The 19,730-nt window shown below is 42.5% G+C and overlaps 1 protein-coding gene across 5 annotated transcripts in view; it reads left to right on the top strand.

The window, feature by feature from the left end:
• LOC140718840 (multiple C2 and transmembrane domain-containing protein 2-like) overlaps positions 1-19,730 on the top strand; it is a 431,322-nt gene that overhangs the window by 37,350 nt on the left and 374,242 nt on the right. Inside the window, exon 2 of one of the 5 annotated variants that reach the window (XM_073033049.1) lies at positions 2,927-3,079. The exons of the other annotated variants lie outside the window; for them this stretch is intronic. The gene's annotated coding sequence lies outside the window, so the exon portion shown is untranslated. The remainder of the gene's footprint in view (positions 1-2,926; positions 3,080-19,730) is intronic. 5 annotated transcript variants of the gene reach the window in all.

The following is a 19,730-nucleotide window of genomic DNA, read 5'->3' on the forward strand; positions in this document are numbered from 1 at the left end:
AGTTTTCTACTCAGATTTTGTTGACCACGATAGCGGTTCTGGCTTTCCATGCTTCTGCTGAAGGCCTCTTTGAATGAGGTGCTGCCTAAAACTGAGAGCATAAAGCCAGAGTCATTTGCAATTCTGCTGGTGGCAGACAAATTCTGCAAAGGATGAAAAAAGCAGATGGGGGCATGGCGCTTCATTTTATGCTTGAACCTTTTAGTTATCTACTCTTCTTGCATAATGTGTGGTAGTTTCTCCACTCTAGGATTTATTCCTCTTGCTGCGTTCAAGAAGCTCAGTCCTAGTTAGTGACCTACTGTGGAGATAGGTTTGCCAAATGTGTGTTCTGGGATGGATGGAAGTTCTATCTGTCCATGTCTGTGCAGAAGGGATTGGCATTAGTGACGACTCTCGACTCGTGTCTTTGCTGTGATAAAACTGCCGAAGGGGTTCTTGTGGGTCTTCGCTGCTGTAGACCTTGGACTATATGAAAGGCATGTTAGCTGTGTGGTGTGGACAGTTTCTCCTTGTAGAGCTGGAACACTGTCTTTTTTCTTTCCCAAAGTGCATTAGGCATATTCTTCAGTAAGCTGTCTTAGCTGTTGTGATGACTGATTCTGGTTGTAGACTCACCACTCTCTAGGTTGGGCTGCTGTTTCATACACATTTTACCCTGCTGAGGCAGCCTCAGCTCCACGTTCCTCCTTGAGCACATTGAAGTAGCCTCTGCATGAGTTCCCTCCACGTCTATATGAGCTTTTCCATTTGCACCTCAGCTTCGTGCTGAACAAAAGCCACTCTCATTCTTGCCGGATCAGCTCTGGCACGGGTTCATGCTACAAGTATGCTAATTGTGGATTCTGTGAAGGTGCGATAGATGCGTCGCATTCTGACCTCACTTCCAGGTTTTAGTGATCAGTGTCCCTCAGATCGGTATCTGGCATTGTGGCCTACAGGGTTCAGACCCTCCTTCAGTCTGCAGTGATGCCTTTGAAGGTGAGTTAACTCATTGCCAAGCATTGTACACATGCACTGCCAGGTCAGAAGAATGAAAAATTAAGCACCTTCTCAAAAATCACCCAGGACGGAAGCTTTGTTCCAGGGTATTTAATGAGGTCTTTCTTGTCAAAAGATATTGCTGTTTCAATTGCAAATAAAGAGAGGATGGAGATGCGTGTCTTTCCATTGTGTGCTTCAAATCAAAATATCCGTGCAGGAAATGATATACAAACAGCTTATATAAGCAGTTTGTGCGGCTTCAGAGCTGTGTGTCAGACTTGTCTAAAAGTAGTATTGGGACCTCTCAGAGGACTTTATTGGCTCCCTTCCTGTTTACTGTGTATACCACGGACTTTAGGTTTGACACAGAGTCATGTCATCTGCAGAAATTCTCTGATAATTCAGCAATAGTTTTGTATAAAGGGAGGATGGGAGGATGAATGTAGGGCCCTGTTGGAGGACTTTGTCAAATGGTGCAAGTTGAATCATCTGCGGCTCAACATCAGTAAGACAAAGGAGATAGTAACGGACTTTAGGAAGACTAATCATGCCCTGCTCCCTCTTAGTATTGATAGTGAGGACATGGATGTGGTGAAGACCTACAAGTACCTGGAAGTGCGTCTGGATGACAGACTTGAGGAGCACCGACATAGAAGCTGTGTACAAGAAGGGCCAGAGCCACCTCTACTTCCTGAGGAGACTGAGGTCCTTTGGAGTATGCAGGCCTCTTCTTCACATGTTCTACTAGTCTGTTGTCACCAGTACAACCTTCTATGCTATCTACTGCCATCCTAAAAATATAATGAGAGTTAAAAGGCTTATATCTCAGTAAAGTCTAGAAAACTTGTCCATGCATTTATGTTTGGTAGGCTTGACTATTGTAATGGCATTTTCACAGGTCTCTATAAAATATCCCTCGGTCAGCTGCAGCTCATTAAGACCACTGCTGCTCGTATCCTCATTGAGGCCAAGAAAGTAGAACATTTCTCTCCAGTTCTTAGATTGCTATGTTGGCTTCCTGTCCATCAGGATTGACTTTAGAATATTGCTATTGGTTTATAAAGGACTGAGTCGTCTAGGGCCAAGATACAACTCTAATCTCCTGCTGCATTATGAACCTTCCTGAGCTCTCAGGTCACCTGGGGCAGGTCTGCTTACCATCCTCAGGGACAAAACTAAACATGGTGAAAGAGCCTTTAGTTACTATGCTCCACGTATCTGAAATAACCTTCCGGAGGATCTGAAGTCTGCCCCACCTTTAAGCTCTTTTAAATTGAGTCATAAACTTTTCTTTTTGCTGTAACCTTTAATTAGAATCTCCTGCACTGTAACTTACACTTGCCATTTCTATTTTTTATACGATTTTATTCTCTGATATGTTGTCACAAATTTGGTGTTTGATTTTTATATCTTGTTCTAGCGCTTTGAACTGCCTTGTGATTGAAAAGTGCTGTACAAATAAAATTGGTTGCTTCCTTGGTATCTTGAGGCAATGGCATCAACACAGGTGATGCCAACAGCTTCAGTAAACTGATTAGAAAGGCTGGCTCTGTTATGGGAGTCAAACCGGACACACTGGAGGCAGTGGTAAAACGAATGACCCTACGGAAAATCCTGGCAATTCTGGACAATGTTTCTCATCCTCTGCACGCCACCTTGGCTGAACAGAGGAGCACCTTTAGTAATTGACTAAGATAACTGTGCTGCTCCAAAGAGCTCTGTGTGAGGTCATTCTTACCCTGGGCCATTGGTCACTATAATGACTCAACCTATAGCCAGGGAAACGATGACGCTCCACTCCTGTTAGGCAGTTTGACGTAATTTTTTTTATTGTTTCTTACTTCTGTTATAATATTTGTATATCTGTGCAATTGTAATGCTACTGTGACACTGTAAGTTCCTTTGGGATCCATAAGATGTCTATCTATCTATCTACCTACAGGAAATGATGTCCATACAAAATGAACTGCACCTCTAGAGGCCAGAACATAAACACTTCAAAAATAAACAGGCTTGGATATAAATACTATTCTGTCCACAGAGGAAATTTGATGAAACAATTGCAAGACTCTGTGCAACAAAACAAAAAGTTCAAGTTAGTGCTGTGACTTTTTCCCTCGCAGCCCTCCCTGCAATGTTTATTCTTGATGTTGATGATTTAAACTAATTGCTACTTATTTTAAAGTAGCACATTGCTCTGGCTTTCAAATAGTTAGGATGAAAGCTGATTGTTTGATAAACAGACAGTTAAATCCTTGTACTTTTTTGATTTGTAACTTAGGGAGTTACACAGTGAGGAAGCAGGTTCTCAGGTCCACTGAATCTGCACTGACCATCAAGAACCCGCTCACACAATACCAATTCCGTCTTTTATTCTCCGCACGTACCTATCAACTCTCCCCAGATTCTACCACTTTCCAACACACCTCAACTTGTTTACAGTGGCCAGTCAACTTTGGGAAGTGTAAGGAAACGGGAACACTGGAAGAAAACCCTAAGTATGAATTCCAGCACAATACAAAGTGTCCGACAAAGCACAAGCGATTAGGATTAAACAAACGCAGGTCTCTGAAATCATGAGGCAATAGCTCTCCTGCTAATGCCACTTGGCTGCTCATAGTTACTCAACCACTTTCAAGCTAGTGCAGACTGTTCGAGCAAAAGGTGACATTTCAGATTAAGGTTGGATGAGATGGGGTGATGGGAAGCCGGTGGCTCTGAGAGTTGATATTAGAGAGGTTTATCTGGGTTCATTCATGATTCCAGTGCTGTGCGTGTGGCGTTCTCCACATGTCTTCCCCACAGGAACTCAGATTTCTTCAAAATCCTTTTTTTGATATAAAAGAGGGTTATTTAAGATTATCCTTCAGCGCAGATGGATGGCAGGAAAAAGTGTATAGTGGTTGGGAGGGGGTTGGTCTGGTGTTGACAGACATGAGAAGAAACTGATTACCGGGAAATGGGTAGCAGACTAGGACAGATGGGCAGCAAAGACTGGGTACTGATTGATCTCTTCCTGTGTCCTTGGTACGTGTTAAATGACTGGCTGTACCTCAGGGCAAGATGTTGAACGGTTGTTGTGAATCCATGAGGAAGTAACTGAACACTGGTGGTCCTAAACGAGGGTTTTAGTAAAAAACTTGAGCTTGCCAACAAGAGTGCCCCCCCCCCCCAATTCCTGGTCAGTGTCAGAGCTTATTGTCATAGGTGCCAGTTCTTGTATGCACAGCTACAGTAAAAAGAAACTTGCAACAGCAGTATAGGCACATCACGTAGGATAAACAGCATTCGCAAACAGTGTACACAATTTTTACAAGAAGGTGCAGAATTAGAACCAAAAAGTCAATTGTAGTGCAAAGTAGTCATAGTTTTGCTAAACTGGAATGATTAGGGTTGTGCTGGTTGGTTCATGAACCAAATGGTTGAAGGGAAGCAACTGTTCCTGAACCTGGTGAGGTAGCACTTCAAGCTTCTGTACCTCCTGCCTGATGGTAGTTGTGACAAGATGACGTGGCCCAGATGATTGATGTATATTGTACATCCTGACAGTCTTTAGTCAGAGAGTAGTGAATCTGTGGATTTCGATGCCAGAGACGGCTGTGGAGACCAAGTCATTGGGTATATTTAAGGTTGATAGATTCTTGATTGGTCAGGGCATGAAGGGATAGAGAGAGAAGGCTGCAGATTGAGGCAGAGAAGGAAGTGGATCAGTCATAATAAAATGGCAGAGCAGACTCAGTGGGCCAAATGGCCTAATTCTGCACCTATACCTTATGGTCTTATAAAAATAATTGCTTCACAATGCAGTCTCTCAGAACCTTGTGATGTCAATTAAGCTAATAAGTACACTTCACTGCTGTGGTAAAAACAGTTTCAGAAGGACACTTCATTCCATGGAAAGTTCCATCTTCAGACTTAACAATCCAAGGAAGTTCAGTTTTTGGTTCCTTGCTTCAAGCACTTTCTGTACTGGGTGTATTGTAAGTGAACGCCAATGATTTGATAGAAACATCACAGAAATAGCCAAATGGTGTGATTTTTAACTGTTGTGTTGGAGGAGGTTTTGTGTGGAAAGGCAGTTGTTTTCACCTTGGTGAGTGTACCCAATTTTTTTTGTCCTTGGTTAAATTTTGTGAAGGGTTTATCTGCACCTAGAAATGTTATGTTGTGCCTTGGAACCATTAATATTTTGGGGAAACCTGAGGAACTTAAAATATTGTAATTATAGATGAATCTCTGACTGTGGGAATATGGCCTGCCTTTACTCCTGTAGAGATTTCTGCAAGTAATGATGTGTTGCTAATGCCGCTAAGTTATGAATGGGTACTTTGATCTCTGTTCCGAGAAATACACAGAACTGCAAGAAAATTTAATCTCGTTCATTCAATGTAACATATTAAATATTTTTATATATAGTCACTTCACTTTCTTTTAAGTGCACCTTTTGCCTCTTTTCCTTGCAGTCCTGCTATTGGAATGAAGTCTTCATTGCCATTGTATTTTTGGCTGTGCTCCAAGAGTAAGGATTTCTTTACATCTGTCCGTTGAATTTCATCAGCATTTTAAATCAAGTCACCCTTTGACTACCTTTGCTGAAGTAAAATGTCTTTGGCTGCAGTATCCCTGTTTTGCCCATCTGTATATTCTGGCCCTCAGAATGCCTTAGCTCATGCACATGAACACCTCTCTGCTTCAAGGCCAGATCGGCAAAGCCCTGTGTCTTATGCTGAGCAATCTCTGTGTTCTATATGCACAAGCTATACTACAAGCCCAAGTTTGCAGTAGATGCTGCCTGGCCTGCTGCGTTCCACCAGCATTTTGTGTGTGTGTTGCCCTAATTTAGGGATAGCCTTTTAATTAACTCAAGAGCAGGCTATTTATGCTATTTGCATATTTCAATCCTCAGAATTGTGTTTGGTGTGATGATAGGCATCACTTAAATATGCTTGGTGTCCTCTGAATAATCAAACGATATGCAGAGGGGGCAATGATTTGAATATGTGGGAGTGCAGAGTGGGCAGCAGAGCAAGCTCCTTTTGTCTTCCTCACTGTGGAATGTCTATCCTGTGAATCCCTTGTTGGCTTTGAGTTGTACAGTGTGCTATTCCCTTGTTCACACAAAGCTGTGAGTGCCATCATCTCCCAGTTGCTTCCTTTCCAGGCTTCTGCTTATTAATGAATACGGTAGGAGTCAAGGTAAATGAGTGCAGAATGAGTCACAGTTTTTAGTGCTGCGTGAAGTCGACTTTTTAATTTGTTTGCATAAAATTGTAAACTTCTCCCACTTTATTTGTTTATTTGGCCATTGGTTATCTATAAATCACACCGCTTGTCATTTAGAATGCACTTACAATGGGATCTCCTGTGAAAAATACAAGACCGCAAGGAAATAGAAGCAGGAGGCTTCCTCAAGCCTCCCCTCAAGCGTGCCCCACAATTCTGTATGACTGTTGTTGATTTTTACCCCAGACCTCAACTCCTCTTCTATGCCGCTCCCACAGCGTCCTTAATTTTCTGACCTTTTCGCAATCTCCTTTTTAAAAACCTCCTGTGATTCCCCTTCCATAACCGGAGATTCAACACTTTGAACAGTCAGATTTTGATGTACTGTAGACCGCGGTCTCTCTTTGGAGGCTTGCTGTTGCTTGTATGGTGGCTGGTGGGTATGCTGATGCTTGAAGGTAGGATAAATGGGGGGAGGGGAGGATTGATGCTGCAGGTGCGTGGGGGGGCAGGGGGCTTTGGGGTTCTGACGCTTTTTGTGTCATTCTTTTGAGTTTTTTCTTCTGTTTCAGTGATTCCTGCGGAAAGTAAGAATTTCGGCTTGTGTATTGTATAAATTCTCTGATATTAAATGGAACCATTGAACTTTCTGACCTTAGTTTTAAATGCCTGCCTTCATATCTCTCCAATGTTGGAGGCCATTCATCCCATTGAGTCTAGGCCAACTTGGAACACATTCTTATTTAATACCCACTGACAGCACCCCATTTTCCCTGTGACCTATTCTCCTCAAATCCTCCTCAGTTCCATCATCCACCTACACCAGGGGTGATTTACAAATGACTACCAACTTTGGGTGGAAACTGAAGCTCACAGAGAAGTGCACACGGTCACAAGGAGAACGTGTAAACTCCACAGAGTCAGCAGCAGAGGTAGGGACTGAACTCGGTCACTGGAGCTGGAGGAACAAATCTATTGGCTGTGTTAATGTGCTGCCCAAGATGGTGCTATCCTCTTGTATAAATTAACTTCCTTTTGTATGATCATGTATAAACGTTGTGCAAGTTCAGGCTGAGATTGGTGAGCCAAGACTGAGCAACATCCCCTGGAGAAAGAAATCTGACTCTAGCTCCTGTTGAGTGTAAATACTTTGCAGAATCATTACAGTGGTCCAAGCTGGAAAGATCTGCCATGGCTTGAGGGAAATATGTGGTCCATTCTTTTGAAGTCACACCTTTGCCTCACAGATAACTGTTCAACATGAACTAAAGTGAATGTCTTGGATGTTGTTGTCCGTGCCAACTGAGCATTAATCACTTTCCTCTTGGAAAAGAGCTGTGTGACACATCATAGAGCTATTTGTTTGGGCCTTCATTCTAGGCAGCAGAATTCAAGCAACGACTTGCAGCCAACTTTTTTTATAGGGAAAGTTTACCACAAATGATAAGTGCCAGAAATAGTTTTGCTATTACACACCAAAACTTAGGACTCTAGTCACTAACGGAACCAATTAATATTCTATCCTTTTCACAATTAAGCTGTTTGGCTGGGATGCTTGGGTGTCCCTGACTTCAGCAATAGTTACTTATCACCAGATTAAAAGACTTTTATCACTGGGTAAACCACAAGTTCCTGTTAAGAGGAGAGATGTGTTGATCGATATCAATTTACCATGGCAACATAAGTTTCACCAAATACATTGCAACTGTTTCGGAGTTTAATCCCTCCTCCTTTGACAGGAGTTGGGGATTTGGTGTTTAATGTTGTAGCTGCCATTTTCTGGGTGGGCAACCTGTTAGTTTTTGTGTGAGGGAGGGATTGAGCTGGGGTTTGGGGTTTGCAAGTTTTTGTTTGTTTCTTCTTTTTCATGCTGGGGGGAGGTGTTGGAGACTTTTCTTACAACGACACCGTGGTTTTTCTGTATTTCATAGCTACCTAGAGAAGATGAATCAGAGTTGTATGTTGCATACATAATTTGATAACAGAATGAACCGTTGAACCTTTTAAACCAAGTTGCTCTTGAAATTTTACATCTTTTCATTAGGTAAAGACCTGAAGCCCTAATGTGGCCCAGGATTTCAATTCCATTCATGTTGGCTTTTGTGCTCAAAGTTCCTAAAGTTTTGGCTTTGGGGACTGAATGAAACATGATGAAATTGAAATAGAATATGAAACTTGTATTGATAAGATTCCCTGTGCAACGTTTAGGCAGCTCCAAAATCCTTACCACCAACTTTTGATGTACAATTATTATTTTTATTGACACGCGACTGCCATGTCTCCTAAACAGCAGTAAGATAAATGATATGTGTAGGGAAGTGAGGATCATTGGTTTCCTTTAAGTTATACAGCTTGTCCACTTTATTCTCCCATCTGCTTTAAACTGATTAATACCAAATGTTATTTGGTTTTAATTAAACAAGATTGAGAAAGAAAACATTTCCTCTGGCTGGCTGTCTGTAACTGGCTCAAAATAAGATGTTTGCTATTCAGGGTGGAGATGTGAAGACGTTTTTGTCCATCCAAATGTGAATGAATGTTTGGAATTCCCCACTCTGGAGAGCTGTAAACTAAAGGCTGGTTTTATACTATTGAGGTGAGTTGAATGACCATTCATGCAGTAACACTGAAGTTTTGTAGGAAAGTTGAAAGATCGATTGTGGCTTCATCAATTTTATACAGAAACTATTCCTGCGAAAATGACACATCCAGTATTGTATTTGGCATCTCTGTTTTGTTTGATTAATGTCTGAGAACAACTGGTGTCATTTTGAGAATGCTGTTGCATCTCATCAGTTTTGATAAGCCATTGCATGCTGTCTTTGCTGTGGTTTCTGATACACTAAAGGCAATGTGGCATTGTCTTTGGGCAGCGGACAGTACAGTTGGTAGGCTTTCTCACACTGCAGTGTGCAGAAGAACATGCCTCATTAAACTGTTGAGCAGATGTATCAATCCACAGTTTATCACCATGGCAACCCTGGCCTCATTCTGTCAGAGATATTTGTCCTATCCATTCCTCCCTGCATGATTTTGTTTTCTCTCTTCCTTGGTTATGACAACAGGTCCAGAACCTGAAAACATTAACTCTGTTTCTCTTTCTTCAAATCCTACTTGACCTGCTGAGTGTTTCCTGTATTTTCTGAATTCAGATTTTTATGTCATTTTGTAGTTTTCCTTCATTCACTTATCTAAAGCAACAACACAAAATACTGGAGGAACTCAGCAGTTCAGGCAGCATCTATGGAAATGAATAAGCAATTGACGTTTCGGGCCGAGACCCTTCTTCAGGACTGAGAAGGAAGGGGAAAGATGCCAGAATAAAAAGGTGTGGGGAGGGGAAGGTGACCAGCTGGAAGGTGATAGGTGAAGCCAGGTGGGTTGGAAAGGTCAAGGGCTGGAGAAGGGGGAATCTGATTGGAGAGGAGAATGGACCATAGAAGAAAAGGAAATAGGAGGGGACGCGGGGGAAGTGATAGGTAGATGAGAAAAGTAAAAGGTTGGAGTGGGGAATAGAAGAAGGGGGTAATTATTTTACCAAAAACAGAAATTGATATTCATGCCATTGGGTTAGAGGGTACCTAGACAGAATATAAGGTTTGCTCCTCCACCCTGAGGGTGGCTTCATCTTGGACCAGAGAGGCCATGGACCGTCATGTCAGGAGGGGAACGGGAATTCAATTATCTGCGTGGTACTGTTATGTTAAATAGTTGTTTACAGACAGTTTGAACTTTGTGTAAATAAAAACCAACTCTTCACTAAATATAGCCTAAGAGTGTATAAATGAACCTGGAATAAACTTTGGTGTTGTAGCCAAGAATCTGAATGTGACATCTCTGAAAGGATATGATACATCAGCTATTGTGGAAATATGGCACGGATTAACAGCTCACAGGCTGGAGGTGTTGTTTGAGGTCAGCAAATCAAAATCTCAGGGAATTCCATGATATTACGAAGCAGGAAAGGTTCCAGTTATAGAGGATGTTGTGCAGAGTTCAGCTCCAGCCAAAAATACAAGGCCTAAATGACGAAAACAGCAGTAATGAGGCTATTTTGAGGGCATTGACCATGACCCAACTTGAATCTTGTTTGTAATGATAGTTGGTGTAACTGCTATTGATAAGGCATTTTCTCTGCTGGTTTTGCATATTGTATAGCTGAGGACCTGCAATAGGTGAAGTTATCAACTGTCGGAAAATTAGGTCCTTGAGCTTTATGAATGAAAGTTGTCCACTCAGTTCCATGCCCTGTTTGTTGTTGTAAGTGTCTGGCATTCTGCAATAGAGGGTGGGCTGGGAAAAGATGAAAATATTTTTTTTCTATTGATCCAAATATTGCAGTAGAGGGTTTTTTTCTGTCCACTAATATCTTTCAAAACGTGTGCGTATACACAATCTGTATGGTAGCATAGTGGTTAGCACAACACTTTACAGTACCAGTGACCTGTCAGTGGAAAAAAACTATCTAGTGCTCTCCTGACGTTTATGATGAATAAACTCTTCTTGGGCTTCTAGCCGATTATAGGTATTAATTACAACCAACATTTCGATGATGAACTCTGCCATCCCTGATGCAGATGGTGGAGTTTGTCATTGAACTGTCGGTTATAATTGATACCTGTACCTGGCCGGAAGCCGAAGAAGAGTTTAATTTGTCTGTAAGGAGTTTGTACGTTCTCCCTGTGACTGCATGGGTTTCCTCTGAGTGATTCAGTTTCCTCCCACAGTCTACAAACCTACCAATTGATAGGTTAATTGGTCCTTGAAACTTGCCCTGTGATTAGGCTAGGATTAAATCTAGGGTAACGATTTGAAGGGCTGGAAGGGCCTATTCCACACTGCATCTAAATAGATAGATAGACAGAATGAACAATTAGGAATAGGAGGGTTGGGTCATTTGACCCATTGAGTTTGGTCCACCATTCCATTGTATCAGATTTATTCTTTTGTTCACCCCTATTCTCCTGTCTTCTCTCTGTAACCCTTGACACCTGATTAACCAAGACCCTATCATACTCTGCCTTAGTGACTTGACCTGCATAGCAGTCTGTGGCAATGAAATCCAGAGGTTCACCACTCTCTGGCTAAAGAAACATTTTTTAAATCTCATCTTTTATCTTAAAGTGGATGTTCCTTGTTTTCTGAAGCTGTACCCTCTGGTCCTAGACTGTCTCACTATAGAAAACATTCTCTCCACATTAACACGTACAAACAAGCTGGATGAACTCAGCAGGTCGGGCAGCATCCATGGAAACGAACAGTCAACGTTTCGGGCCAAGACCCTTCGTCAGGACATCCAGCTTGTTTGTATGTGTTGATTTGACCACAGCATCTGCAGTGTACTTTGTGTTTATTATTCTCTCCACTTTGACTCTATCTAGGCCTTTCAATATCTGACAGGTTTCAGTGAGATTCTCCCTCATTCTTCTGAGCTCCAGCATGAAAAGGCCCAGAGCCATCAAATGCTCCTTCATTCCTAGGATCATTCTCATGAACCCAATTTGGACCCTCTCCAATGCCAGCACATATTTTGTTAGATAAGGGGCCCAGAACCTTAGCATTATATCCTTTCTTTTGTATTCTCATCCTTTTGAAATGAATGCTAATATAGCAATCGCCTTCATTACCACCGACTGAACTTGAAAGTTACCCTTCAGGGAATTCTGCATGAGGACTAACAAGACTCTTTGCACCTCTGATTTTTGAATTTTCTCCCCATTTAGAAAATAGTCCATGCCTTTATTCCTTCTACCAAAGTGCATGATCTTGCACTTCCCTACACTGTACTCCGGCTGTCACTTTGCACGTTCTCCCAATTTGTCTAAGTCCTTGGCAGATGCCCTGCTTCCTCAACACTCTCTGTCCTTTCACCTATCTTTGTATCATCCATAAACTTGGCCATAAAGCCATCAATTCCATTATCCAAGTCATTGACATATAATGTGTGTAAAAAAAAAAAAAAGTGCTCTCAATACTGACTCCTGCAGAACACCTCTAGTCACCAGCAGTCAAGCAGAAAAGGTCCCCTTTATTCTCACTTTTTGAATTTTGAAACAGAAGGTCTTCAATTTTGTTTCTCCCTACATGCATAGATGGATGGAGGGGTGGAGATACGTCTGTACCAGAGAAGGTATAAGGTGCTCCTTCCTTCCGCTAGCCTGTAGTTCACACTTGGGCGAGGTGTAGCACCTGCTTAGCTCCTGATCAGGGTCACATGAAGCCATATGTAGCTGGTGGATATCCTAAGACCTGGTTAACAGGCAGACAATTTCTGAAAGTTATTGACAATAGCTGGGGTCACCCGTCTTGTAAAGACACAGCCTAGAAGAAGGCAAACTACTTCTGTAGGAAAATTTGCCAAGAACAATTATGGTCAAAGCTATGATCACCCACGGCATATAATGATATAATGACACGTATAAACAGTCTCACCAAAATCTTATTGGGCACCAAGGAAGATGTTAATTGATTGTTATAAAGCTAGAGCCACATTACATGTGATCTTTTAATGGCATGCCAGCTGCCAACAAAATATTGTGTATATTACAAAGTTCTCATTTATTTATGATTCATTACACACAGTATAATTGTGTTAATAATTTAACTTGCTTTGATATAGATTTGGTTTTGGCAGCTGCTTCCATCTATATCCTGTTTGGTGGTGCAGCTTCTTGGGCTGACTTTCATCTTATGTACTGCAGTAGCATACAAGTATGGTGGACACATAGGATATTCTGCAGATTGAAAAGCCTCAAAAATAAATTGAAATCTGAAGCACCTGGAGAAAAATTCAGCAGGCCAAGTGGCATCTGTGGAGGGAGAGAGAAGAACTATGATTCAGATCTGATGCAAAGTTGTCAATCTGAAATATCAGTTTTTTTTTTCTCTTTCCACAGGTATTGCTAGACCTGCAGATGATAACTTTTTTTTGTTCTGGATTTCTGCAATATTTAGCTTTCCATCTAACAAAATAGTTTTGCAAGTTCTGTGGAAGGAGGAGCATAATAGTGAGCTTAGAAATCTAGATGTATTTAGCTGTTGACTTTTCCAGTTCCATTTACCTCTGATAGAGCAAAATCAGGATTGCCATGGTGATTTAACATGTTTTATACAATTTTTACAAGGAAGAACACAGCTAGAACAAAAAGCACATGCAAAGTGATTAAAGCGATTATAGTTTGCTGAACTGTACTGGTAAGGGTTGCCCAATCACAAACAAGAGAAGATCTGTAGATGTTGGAAATCTGAGCAACACTCACAAAATGCTGAACGAGCTCAGCAGGCCAGGCAGCATCTATGGAAAAGAGTACAGTCCACATTTCGGGCTGAGACCCTTCAGCCGGACTGGAGGAAAAAAAGATGAGGAGTAGAGTTAGAAGGTGAGGCGGAGGGGTGCAGGAAGAAACATAGGTGAAACCAGGAGGGGAAGGGGTGAAGCAATGAACTGGGAAGTTGATTGGTGAAAGAGATACAGGGATGGGGAAGGGGAATCTAATAAGAGAGGGCAGAAGGCCATGAAAGAAAGAAAAGGGGAGGAGCGGAGGGAGGCGCTGGGCAGGTAAGGGGATAAGGTGAGAGAGGGAAAAGGGGATGGGGAATGTTGAGGAAGGGGGTGCATTACCAGAAGTTTGAGAAATTGATGATCGTGCCATCAGGTTGGGGGCTACCCTGATGGAATATAAGGTGTTGTTCCTCCAATCCGAGTGTGGCCTCATTGTGATTGTAGAGGAAGCCGCGGATTGACATATAGGAATGGGAAGCGGAATTAAAATGGGTGGCCACTGGGAGATCCCGCTTTTTCTGGCAGAAGGAATGTAGGGGCTCGGTGAAGCAGTCTCTCAATCTATGTCAGGTCTCACCGATATATAGGAGGTCACGCTGGGAGCACCAAACACTGTATATGACTCCAACAGACTCACAGGTGAAGTGTTGCCTCACCTGGAGGGACTGTTTGTGGACCTGAATGGTAGTGAGAGAGGAGATGTAGGGGCAGGTGTAGCACTTGTTCACTTGCAAGGATAAGTGCCAGGAGGGAGATGAATGAGGAGGGAAGAATGGACAAGGGAATCGCGTAGGGAGTGATCCCTGTGGAAAGCAGAAAGTGGGATGGGGTGGGGAGGGAAAGATGTGCCTGGTGGTGGGATCCCGTTATGCTGGTTCGTTGAAGAACTGAATGGTTGCAGGGAAGTACCTGTACATGGAACTGATGGTGTGGAACTTAACGGTTTCTGTACGTCCTGCCTGACAGTAAGTGTAAGATGCTGGCTTCATGAGTGAGTTTTAATTCCACTCTGACTGTCACAATCATCTGCCTCATTCACTGATGTCTGTTACTATACAATGTATTCCTACCTTTCACTTTTATCTCGGTCATTTTGAACTGGTACCCTGTCACTCCCGCTCTCTGGTCCTAGAATGCCTCAGAGACACAACTAGTAGAACTGCTCTCTCACAGCTCCTGTGACCTGGGTTCAATTCTGGTCACTGGTGTTATCCGTGTGGGGTTTCCATGTTCTACTTGTAACTGTGTGGATTTTTCTCCCACATCCCAAAGATATACGAGTTCCAATGTTAATTCTCCACATTAAGTTGCCTCTAGTTTAAGCAAATTAATTGCTCTTTGATCTGAACGGAAAGATATTCAGCCCTATGTTGCCAAGAAACGTGGACCGACAGTTCGCAGGTTACTTGTTCAGAATGGATGAATTTTCCAAGAGGAAAATGTTCCCTGTTTATTGGCTAAAACTTAAGAAGGGACTTTCCACAGCATCTCCCACCTTCAAAAGAAGATTTGTGGAAACTACAGTGAAAGAAATTGGCCTTGCCAGTTTGTTATGCAGAGTGTTATGCTCACCCTCTACTGGAGATCTCCATAGAAGTATCAGATACAAAGATCAAAGTTAGTCATCAAGTTTTCTCAGAATTGGAGATGCTTTGCGCAAAGTTGAAGGAAGCTTACTGCTGAAATGAAGTTCTTCGCGATACTACTTCAATAATACATTTCTCAACCAACATTTCTTAACAGCATCCACATTTCTGAAGCACATAATTGGCTGTTAAGTGGTTTGGGATGTCCTGGAATTGTGGATGGTTGTTAATCTAAGTTGGAGGAACTCAGCAGGTCGGACAGCATCCATGGAAACGAGCAGTCAAAGTTTCAGGCCAAGACCCTTCGTCAGGACTGAAGAGGGAGGGGCAGGGGCCCTATAAAGGAGGTGGGGGAGGGTGGGAAGGAGAAGACTGGTAGGTGCCAGGTGAAAAACCAATCACAGGAAAGATCAAGGGGTGTGGGAGGGGAAGCAGGGAGGGGATAGGCAGGAGAGGCGAAGAAGGAATGTAAGGGGAAAGCACTGTGTAGTAGAAGAAGGCAGAATCAAGAGAGAGGTGATAGGCAGCTGGAGGAGGAGGCAGAGTGAACGGATGCTGCCTGATCTGCTGAGTTCCTCCAGTGTGTTGTATGTGTTGCTTTGAGCATAGCATCTGCAGTGTACTTTGTGTTAATCTAAGTTCATTTTTTTTCAAGAGGATTTCATGCAGTGAGTGCTACTGATTGATTCTTGCCCTGCTTTTGGTTCAGCATGGAAAAGCTCCATCAAAGGCCAGAGTTTAAATGAAATCAACAAAAAACTGGCTGTTAACAATTTAGTTGGTACAGTCTCGTACCAGACAGAATTGATGTTGTTTACCTGTTGAAGTGCTTTTTAAAAGAAAATTCCGCAGCGTGCAACCAATTCTGCAGCATAAAGTATTATGACTATGAAAAGTCATGTTGATTTCTCCGTACAGTAGCAAGCTGTTTGCGAGACTGACAGCAGTAAGCTAGCATCTGTAGAGTAAGTACAACCTCCTGGTTGCTAGTGTAAAAATGAAGCTGCTTTTTGTAACACCCAGTGGTGCAGCTGCTATAATTGATCTTAGTAGGGAACATTTTGTTCTGTTGTAGTGAAAGGAATCATTTCCAGTTATTAATTTTTGGTTGATTTTGAGGCAGAATTAGAAAGTTTTCTTCAGGAGTGGCCTCCAGGTCTGCTTCACTCTTAATCGAACACTTTTATTTGCTGCTGGTTTGAATTTCTAAAGCTGCTGCTTCATTGGGTTGTGAAACTTGCATTCCCAGAATAACTCTTGTGCAGCCATGGACATTTTGGACCATCTTTCCTTGTCTGTCATGAAAGAAAAAATGTCAGACCTTCAGCCAGGTTGTTCTTGAATGATTTCAAAAGAATTTGTCCCCATTTCCTTTCTCAGAAGTCTGTTCAATGTGCTGCCAATTCTGCGGAGACTATTCCCAATTCCTGTCATTTACCAATGTCCCTTTATTTCAAGATGTGTTCAGAACAATAATATTATAGGAAATGGTCTCCGTACATCAGTGTCGCTTCCTGGCTGTCGAGAATGTTTACTCTTATTTATTTTACTCTCAAACTCTTATGTTTCTCTCATCCTGTTTTTATTTCTTTTGCGCCTTTTATCTTATTTTTTTTCTCTCTCTCAAGAACCTCCACCACGTTTCCAGCAAAGTTCTGGCCTGGGCACACGGGAATGCGGTAGCTCCAAGAAACTTCTTTCTCTCTGGATCCTCTGTTAATTCTATCCCTTCCTTGCCATCCTCTCATGTTATCCACTTCGTTTTTCCATTCCTCCCCCCTCCGATATGCCCCTTCCTTCTTTATACTTGCTCTTCTCCTTCTATTTTTGCTTTAATTTCTCCATATTTCTTTCTGTCTCTCCTTTGTTTCCCACTTGCTTTTTTCTCTATTTGCTCACTTGCACCATATAGAGCTGCGAGTCAAGACTTGATGATCTAAGGCCTAACCTCATCAGTTTTGCAGCAGAGAAGCAGGCACTTCTTGTCACATCCATGCCAACCATGAGATGTTTAATTCAATTCAATTTATTGAGATACAGTGCAGAATAGGTCTTTTGAGCCATGCTGCCCAGCAATCACTGATTTAATCCTAACCTAATCACGGGACAATTTTCAACGGACAATTCACCTACCAACTGGTTATGTCTTTGGACTGTGGGAGGAAACTGGGGCACCCGGAGGAAACCCACACGGCCACAGGTAGAACGTGCAAACTGCTTACAGACAGCGGCAGGAATTGAACCAGTACTGCCTGTACTGTAAAGAGTTGTGCTAATCGCTATGCAACCATGCCGCTTGTTTATCTATATACCTCTTTATCCTATTTGCCAGCCTTCGTGATTCAAAGGCTTATCTAGATCCTTTTAAGTGTTGTTGGAAGAGTAGATCCTAGAACTATTCTGTAAGTGAAGTATATCTTTTGATGCTGTGCCACAGTGGGCTGTGGAAAGAAATGAAGATGGAATGCACTTAGTGAGAAATAAATATATATATATATATCTGTCTGTGTGTGTGTGTGTGTGTGTGTGTGTGTGTGTGTGTGTGTGTGTGTGTGTGTGTGTGTGTGTGTGTGTGTGTGTGTGTGTGTGTGTTAAAAATAGAGTGTGCACTGAAGCTAGATTGTTTCCCATGTCATTAATTAATTACTTGTGCACCAATCACACAGACAGTACAGGTAGATAGATAGATAGATACTTTATTCATCCCCATGGGGAAATTCAACTTTTTTCCAATGTCCCATACACTTGTTGTAGCAAAACTAATTACATACAATACTTAACTCAGTTAAAAAAAATATGATATGCATCTAAATCACCATCTCAAAAAGCATTAATAATAGCTTTAAAAAGTTCTTAAGTCCTGGCGGTAGAATTGTAAAGCCTAATGGCATTGGGGAGTATTGACCTCTTCATCCTGTCTGAGGAGCATTGCATCGATAGTAACCTGTCGCTGAAACTGCTTCTCTGTCTCTGGATGGTGCTATGTAGAGGTGTGGTGTGTTCTTACCTTGAGCTGTGCTTTGTGCATTTTCTATGTTCAATTTTGTCTGTCACACTTCTGGCATATCCTGATATTGTATCGCTGTACCTGCACCCATGTCCCCCAAGTGTGGTGCTGAAATGCGGGCTGCCTTCAGGAGGGGGGATCTACGGAATGCATCTGAAATGGATAGGGTACCTGTCCACGTACTAAACACTTAACGCTGAACAACTGGCTGGTGTGTTCACTGAGAACTGTAACCTCTTCCTTCAGCAGTGTGTGTTGCCCATCTGCTTCAAGCAGGCTTCAATTAAACCAGCGCCCAAGAAGATCATGGTGATCTGCCTCAATGACTTTCACCCAGTTGCACTTGCATCCACAGTGATGAGGTGTGTTGAGAGGTTGGTGATGAAGCAAGTCAGCCTTTGCATGAGAGGCGATGTGAATCTGTTCAAATTTGCCTACCGGAACAACAGGTCCACAGTGGATGCTGTTTCATTGGCACTTCACTGAACCTTGGAACATCTGGACAGCAAAGATGCATACATCAGGGTGCTCTTCATCGGCTACCACTTGGCATTTAGTACCGTCATCTTCTCAAAACTAATCAATAAACTCCAATACATTGGCTTCAATGCTTCCACATGCAATTGGATCCTTGATTTCCTTATTTGTAGACCCCAGTCAATTTGGATTGGTAACAGCATCTCCTCCACGGTCTCCATCAACCCCGGTGCACCACACATTGTGTGCTTAGACCCCCTGCTTTAATTACGTTGTACCTATGACTGTGCGGCTAAGCACGGCTCCAATGCTATACTCAAGTTTGCTGATGAAACCACTGCTGTGGGCCGTATCAAAGGTGGTGATAAATCAGCATACAGAGGGAGATTGCAAAACTGGCTGAGTGGTGTCATAACAACAACCTCTCACTCAATGTCAGCAAGACTTAAGAATCTGATTATAGATTTCAGAGAGGGCAACCAGAAGTCCTGATGAAGGGTCTCGGCCTGAAATGTTGACTCTTTATTCTTTTCTATTGATGCTGCCTGGCCTGCTGAGGTCCTCCAGCATTTTGTGTGTGTTGCTTTGGATTGCTAGCATCTGCAGATGTTTTCATGTTTGTCGTCCATGAACCGGTCCTCATTGGACTGCTGTTATTATTTTGGAGGATCTGTCCTGGGCCCAACACATAAGTGCAATTGTGAAAAAAGCACAGCAGTGCCTCTAATTCCTAAGGTGTCTGGAGAGATCTGGCAGGACATCCAAACCTTTGACAAACTTCTGTGTGTAGTGGGGAGTATATAGACTGGCTGCATCATGGCCTGGTATGGAAGCACCAATGCCTTTGAATGGAAGATCCTACAAAGGTAGTGGATTTGGCCCAGTACATCATGGGTAAAGCCCTCCCAGCCATTGAGCACACCTACAGGAAGCACTCTTGTAGGAAATCAGTATCCACCATCAGAGACCCCCACCACCCAGGTCATGTTCTCTTTTCGCTGCTGCCATCAGATAGAATGTAGAAGAGCCTCAGGACTCACACTACCAGCTTCAAGAACACTTGCTACCCTTCACCCACCAGGATCTTGAATAAAAGGGGATAACTACACTCACTGCCCTTCACTGAAATGTTCTTACAACCAATGATCTCACTTCAAGTAGAGTCTTTATC

Source organism: Hemitrygon akajei, chromosome 30, assembly GCF_048418815.1.
Source record: "Hemitrygon akajei chromosome 30, sHemAka1.3, whole genome shotgun sequence".
NCBI lineage: Eukaryota > Metazoa > Chordata > Chondrichthyes > Myliobatiformes > Dasyatidae > Hemitrygon > Hemitrygon akajei.